Genomic DNA, 9,467 nt, shown 5'->3' with positions numbered 1-9,467 from the left:
GGTTCGACCATGTGCCAGTCTGCCATTGCAGACCGGTGTGTGCACACTAAAAGCTACTGTGATTAAACTTATGAGCCACCTGCCAGAGCAGGCCACTGCATGTGTGCACCCGCACCTATGGACCCTGTGATTGCATGTGCCGCCTGCCATTGCAGGCTTGTGCGTAAGCACTGACATATGTATTAGATAAACCTGTGTCCCGCCTGCTGTTGCAGACTCAGGCAGGCGTACTTGAACCCCTGGTGTTGGGGACTATGTGTCCAACCTGCCATTGCAGGTCAGTGTGCCCACTAGCGCATGTGCATCCAGGTATGAGGAATACCTGTGGATGTTTTCAATACCTATTAGGCTTGCTCTTCACATAGGTTAATATGGGGAAGTGTTTGAAATCACTTCGGGCTACAATAGTGGATTGCAGTGGAGCAGCATCATGACGTTTTCTATCAATGGATTTGCCATGCCAAACCCTTTCCAATGGTAAAGAGGGTTTTGACATATCTCGCTTGGAAATGCCACTTATAGAATATGGACATTTCTTTGCTTTAAGAGTCTTGTGTGCATGGTTCCTGGTGTCTTTAGATGCCACGTGTCAAGAAGAGCACATCTGTGCATAACCCGAGCCACAGCCATAAATCATGGGCATCCCATGAGAATGGCAGACCTCTGCAATTTGAGGGCCGAATGGGATAGATTGGAGAGAGAGGGGTTCTAACACTTAGCTTCTAGGGGTCGGAGCATGGCCCCACCAAAGATTAAGATCTGCTTGCCATGGCCCCATATCAGACAGGCTTACAATTTACGAGAGACATCTGAGGTTCAAAGGGAAAACCCTTGAACCACCCCTAACTTCAAAGACACATGACAGTATAACTATGTGTGCCATCCTTCAATGAAGGGTGAGATATGCTTGCGAGGACACGGGACCAGAGGACCTGAACTGCATGGTGCACACTGCCAGAGGACTCTTTTGTGCACATGGAGGATAACTGCCTATGAAGGAGACCGCATGCCCTTTCTGAATAGTGGCTGGCCTGGGCCGAAGACATGCTGAAGTGTGGCAGTGTGCTCCCAAGGGTCTGTCTGCAGGTCTCCTGTTCTCCCAGAGATCTCAGAGACATCAAAGATCTCCAGCGAGGGACCTACACCATCTACCTGTGACATCTGGATAGCAGTGCCCTGTCACGTGCCCACATGGGTTACGAAATCTCATTGGGTACTCTGGTGTAATGTGGAGCTAAGACTTGTGTCTGGAGACTGAATTGTTTAGTGTGGAGCCTCAGAAATTGTGCCCGCATCTAAGGCATTTGGTTCCTGTACTGCAGAGACCCTGAAACTCATAGGCGTCTAGTTGGGGTGAGTTGATTCCCCAGTCGTGGGATCCCACGTGGGCCGTTTTATTAATCAAGAGGCATCTCTCTTGTGCAACACGCCAACTGCATTCTCGTTGCATGAGGTGTTGATTCACAGGGTGAGACCCTCGGAGGTGGGTAGTAGTGCCTTATTCTACCTTGTGTGACATTGCTGAACTTACGCCTGTGTGTGTGACCCGACTGGTTTGGTGAAACCTGTATCATCATGCACTGGAAGTTGTGCCTCCCTTCCTGAGAGGTATGGAATTTGCAACTCTTTATTGTATGATTGTAATTGCCTGGGGCAACTCATCTCATCGTGCACCAGCCAATGTGCCTCATTTCCAGAGAGGTACGGAATTTGCAACTCTTTGTGTTGGAAACCTGAGGTGTCTGGTACGACTCATACCAACGCGCACCAGATGGTGTGCCCAGATTGCCTGGGCACGTCCCTGATCACTGTGTACCGCTCGGGGTGCCTCCTCCTATCAAGAGCAGGAGTGACCGGTGCAGGTAAGAGCGGTGGGGCGGGGGAGAGTCGACAGACGTCAACAAGGAAAAATGTATATTTTTAGCAAGACCTGTTGGCTTTGCCAATGTTTGTTTAGCTATCTGGTTCGCTAAAGGGGACTACTTTAATTTTGTTGCGTTGGCCTATTTTTTTTGTCCAGTCCGACCCTGCTGAGCAGTACAAAGTAATTATCGACTATGACGATTTTCTCTGCATGGTCATGGGCCCAAATAAGAGGAATCCAGGGGCATATTGTCAAGCAGGGCGTTAAAAATTATCGCCGTTTTAGCGGCAAAAAACTGCTGCTAAAGTGGCAATAATGGGCTTGATAATATGGCCTTGTGAATTCCAATAGAAACCCATGTTCTGGTGTGAACATGGGCTTCTATTGGAATTCTCCAGGGCACATTATCAAGCCCATTATCGCCGCTTTAGCGGCAGTTTTCTGCCGCTAAAACGACGATAATTGTAACACCCTGCTTGATAATATGCCCCCCCCAGTTCCTCTGTTTTCACAAATCATTTTATTGTCACGCAACGTTGCATTAAAAGGTGTTAAATCGACTAGTGAAGCGTTTCAGTATCGTCGCTAAATTATTTACTACGCACGCTTGTGCATTTATAATGTATGTCTGCGTGCATGTCTATGTTTTCGTGGCCCAAGTGCTTCAGCTTCCTGTAACTGGATTCTTTTTTTCAGAAAACCTGGATTGAAATAGGCTGCGTACTGCAAACTCTTTCGAATTCGTAACATTCTCGCAATGAATAAACAACCGTCGTCGACCGTGACACTTCTGAGACATAAAGAAGTGCTGCGTCACGGGAGCAGCCGCCCTGGCAGTCCAGGGTGGCCTAGGCCGTGCTATTGTAATATGCGCGCGCCAAGACTGCACTCTTTAACACCGTAAGGGTCTGCTCCATCTCTTGATCTTTCATGCCCTAGTTTTCCCCCACAACACTAAATACATTTAGGGAAAAAGTGATAAAAAGTGATTGGCTGTCCCCTAGCTCATTCTCCTCCCAGCTCTCCTAGGATCACAGGACTTTACAGGAAATGCGCGGATTATTGAACTTTAAGGCTCTCCTATCCCTTCCATCTTCTAAATCAGAGCTGTGGCAGCACTCCAGCAGTGGAACAAAGAACAAGCATTGGAAATGCAATAGGTCTCGCAGCATTAGAGTTAGTGCATTTAGAATTGTTTATGGGTTTTTTGTTGTAAATCTTTTGCATTTTTATTTTTTTTTGCCAATGCTAAAGAATTACAAATCAAAAAAGCAATAAACAATTGTAAAAGCTGTAACTAAAAATCCTACGAGACCTATTGCACTGTGTGAGGGTGAGGTGTTGAGGGTGAGTGAGGGTGGGGATGAGTGAGGAGTTGAGTGTGAGTGAGGTGTTGAGGGTGAGTGAGGTGTTGAGGGTGAGTGAGAGTGAGAGTGAGTGAGGGTGAGGGTGAGGGAGGGTTATTGCGAGTTAGGATGAGGGGTTGAGGGTGGGTGATGGTGAGGGTGAGGTGTTGAGGGTGAGTGAGGATGAGTGAGGGTGAGTGAGGAGTTGAGGGTGAGTGAGGGTGAGTGAGGGTGAGTGAGGGTGAGTGAGGGTGACTGAGTGTAAGTGAGTGTGAGTGAGGGTGAGTGAGGGTGAGTGAGAGTGAGTGAGGGTGAGGTGTTGAGGGTGAGTTGTTGAGGTTGAGGTTTTGAAGGTGAGGTGTTGAGGGTGAGGTGTTGAGGGTGAGGTGTTGAGGGTGAGGTGTTGAGGGTGATTGAGTGTGAGTTAGTGAGGGTGAGGTGTTGAGTGTTAGTGATGGTGAGGTGTTGAGGGTGAGTGAGGGTGAGGGTGAGTGAGGGGGAGGGGGAGGCGTTGAGGATGAGTGACGTGTTTAGGGTGAAGTGTTGAGGGTGTGGGTGAGGAATTGAGGGTGAGGGAGGGTGAGTGTGGGTGAATTGTTGAGGGTGAGTGATTGAGGGTGAGGTGTTGAGGCTGATGTTTTGTGGGTGAGTGAGGGTGAGATGTTGATGGTGAGTGAAGGTGAGGTGTTGGGTGAGGCGTTGAGGGTCATTGAAGTTGAGGGTGGTTGAGTGAGGATGAGTGAGAATGAGGGTGAGTGAGGAGTTGAGGGTGAGTGAGGGTGAGGTGTTGAGGGTGAGTGAGGGTGAGTGAGTGTGTGATGTTGAGGGTGATTGAGGATGAGTGAGAGTGAGGGTGAGTGAGGATTTGAGGGTGAGGCGTTGAGGGTGAGGTGTTGCTGGTGAGTGAGGGTGAGAGTGATTGAGTGTGAGTGAGTGTCAGTGAGGGTGAGGTAGCGTCTTACTGATTGCCCGTGAAAAGCCCAATTATCTTCTTATATGTGAAAAAGAATGAAATGCGATAGGTACATTTTACAAAAAAAATTGTGAGCTTATGTGTTGTATTTATTGTTATAAAATAGCACTCGCTCGGTAGGGAGGCTACTTCAGAGCTGATAAAAACAGAATTATACATTTAATAAACTGTCATTTTTTGTCCTGTGTGTTTAAGCGTAGTTGAGACATTGACAGCACGAGTCTGAAATATAAATGAAAACAACGCAGCAGGACCCGGCGCCTTTTCATCCCTAAAAGTATTTACCATTTGAGGAAGGACAAGGCGCGAACCCGAAATGCATCGAGGGGTGTGATGTACAAGTTGCCTATCTAGAATGTGAACGATTGTCCGATAAAGTATTTCAATCAATCATGCAATAGAAGTATAGAAAATTATTTTCAGCAAAGAAAAGACAAATGCACCAGTTTACGTTGGGATGACTGAATGCCAGCCACGGATACAAGAAAATTTATCAGGGATTCCAGGCTGCAATCGCGTAGAGTGTTAGGGGGTGTGAGGGGGGGAGGATGAGTGAAGTTATTTGCGTAAGAGAGTGTGTGAGTGTGTTAGTGTGAGGGTGAGTAAGTGTGTGTGAGGCTGAAGGTGTGTGATGGTGTATGAGGGAGATGTTGTTTTAGCGTTACTGAGCGTGTGTGAAAGAGTGTGATAGTTTTGTTGTGTGAGGGTGATGTTAAGAGTGTGTGTATATGTTAATAATAATTAAGTAATGTGTTGTTTGTAACTAAAGGTGTCCCCTTTGTATTACTTCAGTCTTATGTGTATATTAGTATGTAATTTTAAATGTGTATGTATTGTACTAACTATGTGTATGTTTTGTAACATGTTTGTGTAGTCTCGTTTTTATTTTTTTTTTAAAATGGCCGACGTATAGCGTCACGTCGACGTCTGCTATGTTTAGCGGTCTAGTTTATTTTTGAGTTGTGTGTGTTTTTTGTTTACGTATTTTTCTAGCCAATCGGAGCGCGACGTTTTTGACGTAGCGTTCCGATTTGCATACGTCAACCGTTGAATTCCCCATTGATCGAGAATGTTGGTGTGCGGAAGGCGTGTTCTTGTCCCGGTGGTGTTGCTGCGTCGTTTGACAGGTAAGAATGTATTCCTAAGTTTATTTTAATGTAATGTAATGTAGTATATATACTATGTAAAATTTAAATACTTGCTAAATTTATTTAATTCACTCGTAATATTTGTAAATGTTTGTAATGTAACATAAAGTAGTGTTTTTTATTGGCGATGTGTAATGCATATGTTTTGTTAAACTGTAATGTAATGTATTAATGTCCTTTTTTTGGTAATTTGACATACAAAAGGGGTTTGTTTCATTTCGAAGTGGTAAATGTGTTGTGATATATTGATGTAAGTTGTTTTTTTATTATTTTTTTGTGTGATGCTGAAGTAGTCGGATAATTTGTTATTGACGTACTTGAAGTATGAAATGAAACTTTGTGTCTTTGCTGACTGTAGTATTTTTAGCAATGTATGAACGACATGTACAGTGAACTAATGTATTTTTCGTTAGATTTTTGTGACTGACTCTTTCTATGTTCGTAATATGTTTTATTGTATTTGAACTAATTCCGTCTGGATAAATGCTATTGTGTTAAGCGTTTCTTTTTTTGTGTAAATCTCGACTATTGTATTCAATGCGTCCCATTTTCCGGATGAATCGTTCTTGTTTATTTCCCTCTGAAAAATTTGATTGTTTCTGAATTTTTGTTTATTTCGTCATATTTGCTTTATATTAGACGGAATTCCGTGAGAAGAAGTGCTATTGTTGTATGCGTCCGGTTTTTTGTGTAACTGTTGACTACTGTCTTTAAACCGTCCCATTCTCCGGATGAATAGTGCTTGTTTATTGCCCGGCGAAAAAGTTGCCTGTTTCACTTGTGTCTTTGTATCTCCTCGTCCTCGCTTCCTGCCACATATTTGTATTTGTTTCCTTTGTGTAATATTGTTGTAATATCGTACGAATTAAATTTACTTTTTGGCCCGAAGACTGATTAACATCCTTGCATCCTTTTAGGTCAATGATGTTAAGTTTTTTTTGTGTCTAACGTATCTGATGCTATACTCCGTCGACCCCCTTGTTTTCCGTCCTGAAATTTCTTTATGTGTAAGAAAATGGCCTAACATTCCTCAAATTGCAGAGTGGGTGAATGCTGCAGAGTGGGTGAATGCTGCAGAGTGGGTGAATGCTGCAGAGTGGGTGAATGCTGCAGAGTGGGTGTATGCTGCAGAGTGGGTGAATGCTGCAGAGTGGGTGAATGCTGCAGAGTGGGTGAATGCTGCAGAGTGGGTGAATGCTGCAGAGTGGGTGAATGCTGCAGAGTGGGTGAATGCTGCAGAGTGGGTGAATGCTGCAGAGTGGGTGAATGCTGCAGAGTGGGTGAATGCTGCAGAGTGGGTGAATGCTGCAGAGTGGGTGAATGCTGCAGAGTGGGTGAATGCTGCAGAGTGGGTGAATGCTGCAGATTGGGTGAATGCTGCAGATTGGGTGAATGCTGCAGATTGGGTGAATGCTGCAGATTGGGTGAATGCTGCAGATTGGGTGAATGCTGCAGATTGGGTGAATGCTGCAGATTGGGTGAATGCTGTCTATTGGGTGAATGCTGTCTATTGGGTGAATGCTGTAGATTGGGTGAATGCTGTAGATTGGGTGAATGATGGAGATTGGGTGAATGATGGAGATTGGGTGAATGATGGTGAGTGGGTGAATGATGCAGAGTTTCTGAAAGATGGATAGTGTGTGAATGATGGATAGAGTGTGAATGATGGAGAGGCAGAGTGCTGTTGCGTTTTTGAGTGTTAGTGTGTGTAACTGAGGGTGATTCGTTGAGGGTGAGTGAGGGTGATGTTGAGTGAAGGTGAGGGTGAGGTGTTGAATGGTATTGAGGGTGAGGGTGAGGTGTTAAGGGTGAGTGAGTGTGACTTGTTGAGGATGAGTGAGGGTGAGTGAGGTGTTAAGAGTGAGGTGTTAAGGATGAGATGTTGAGGGTGAGTGATGGTGATGTTGAGTGTAGATGAGGGTGATGTGTTGAGTGTGAGTGAGGGTGAGTGATGGTGAGGGTGAGTGAGGGTGTGGAATTGTGGGTGAGGTGATAAGGGTGAAGTTAGTGAGGGTGAGGTGTTGAGGGTGAGGGTCTGAGGGTATGCTGTGCTGTACCTGCTCCGTGTGTGAGGGAAGCTTGCACTGTTGCCGCCTGTGCTGTACCTGATGTATGTGTGATGAAAGCTTGCACTGCTGCTGTCGGTGCTGTACCTGTTCCATGTGTAAGGGAAGCTTGCACTGCTGTTGGCTGTGCTGTACCTGCTCCGTGTTTGAGTGAAGCTTGCATTGCCGTTGCCTGTGCAGTACCTGCTCCGTGTGTGATGGAAGCTTGCACTGCAGCTGCCTGTGCTGTACCTGATGTATGTGTGAGGGAAGCTTGCACTGCTGCTGTCGGTGCTGTACCTGTTCCATGTGTAAGGGAAGCTTGCACTGCTGTTGCCTGTGTTGTACCTGCTCCGTGTTTGAGTGAAGCTTGCATTGCCGTTGCCTGTGCTATACCTGCTCCGTGTGTGATGGAAGCTTGCACTGCAGCTGCCTGTGCTGTACCTGATGTATGTGTGAGGGAAGCTTGCACTGCTGCTGTCGGTGCTGTACCTGTTCCATGTGTAAGGGAAGCTTGCACTGCTGTTGCCTGTGCTGTACCTGCTCCGTGTTTGAGTGAAGCTTGCATTGCCGTTGCCTGTGCTATACCTGCTCCGTGTGTGATGGAAGCTTGCACTGCTGCTGTCGGTGCTGTACCTGTTGCATGTGTAAGGGAAGCTTGCACTGCTGCCGCCTGTGCTGTACCTGATCTATGTGTGAGGGAAGCTTGCACTGCTGCTGCCTGTGCTGTACCTGCTCTGTGTGTGAGGGAAGCTTGTACTGCTGCCGCCTGTGCTGTACCTGATCTATGTGTGAGGGAAGCTTGCACTGCTGCTGTCGGTGCTGTACCTGTTCCATGTGTAAGGGAAGTTTGCACTGCTGTTGCCTGTGCTGTACCTGCTCCTTGTTTTCGAGTGAAGCTTGCACTGCTGCCGCCTGTGCTGTACCTGATCTATGTGTGAGGGAAGCTTGCACTGCTGCTGTCGGTGCTGTACCTGTTCCATGTGTAAGGGAAGCTTGCACTGCTGTTGGCTGTGCTGTACCTGCTCCGTGTTTGAGTGAAGCTTGCATTGCCGTTGCCTGTGCTATACCTGCTCCGTGTGTGATGGAAGCTTGCACTGCTGCTGTCAGTGCTGTACCTGTTGCATGTGTAAGAGAAGCTTGCACTGCTGCCGCCTGTGCTGTACCTGATCTATGTGTGAGGGAAGCTTGCACTGCTGCTGCCTGTGCTGTACCTGCTCTGTGTGTGAGGGAAGCTTGCACTGCTGCCGGCTGTGCTGTACCTGATGTATGTGTGAGGGAAGATTGCACTGCAGCTCTCGGTGCTGTACCTGTTCCATGTGTAAGGGAATGCTGTTGCCTGTGCTGTACCTGCTCCGTGTTTGAGTGAAGCTTGCATTGCCGTTGCCTGTGCTGGAGCAGCTCCGTGTGTGATGGAAGATTGTGAGATCTGGCATAACGGAAGGATTGGTAGTGCGTGCACAGTTTTTTTTTTTGTTTGTTTATTGTTGTAGTGAAAAGTTTTATGTATGCACTGTGTATGTTCTCTTTGTGTGTTTTCTTTTTTATATTTTCTTTATTTCAGGGAATGAGCTGCTACGATGGACAGGTAATGACAAATTAATTTGCATAATATTAAAGCGTGTCTTTGTGACTTTTATACTTTTGTTTATTGATTTGCTTATTGTAAAGCTAATGTAATTATTTTATTAGGTCTCTCTGCTCGCATGTACTTTCTGCCTGGCTTCTTGCATTTGATTTTTATTTTATCAATGGCTGCTATTTCGGTGTATTTGTTGCCATGGATTGTGTTCCGTTTTGCCGTACGTGTTTTTTGGTCGCACTTGGCTTGTGTATACGTTTCTAAAATTATGTAGTGTATGTAAATAAAAGTTTTTGTTTTTCTGTTCTAGTAAAGGGTATTACGCAATGTATTCCCTTTACGTTTGTTACGTAAGGGATGTTAGCGTTCTATTTTTTAATTGATGGTGATGTAATTATGAGCGTTACGTAATTTTTAGCCAATCGCAGCTCTACGTTGTGTGACGTAGCGTTGCATTTGACATGCGTCAACGGGGCTTTTTCCAAATTGATGTGAATGTTCGTGCGGTA

Source organism: Lissotriton helveticus, chromosome 9, assembly GCF_964261635.1.
Source record: "Lissotriton helveticus chromosome 9, aLisHel1.1, whole genome shotgun sequence".
In the NCBI taxonomy this organism is placed as follows: Eukaryota; Metazoa; Chordata; class Amphibia; order Caudata; family Salamandridae; genus Lissotriton; species Lissotriton helveticus.
This window is presented reverse-complemented; position numbering follows the sequence as displayed.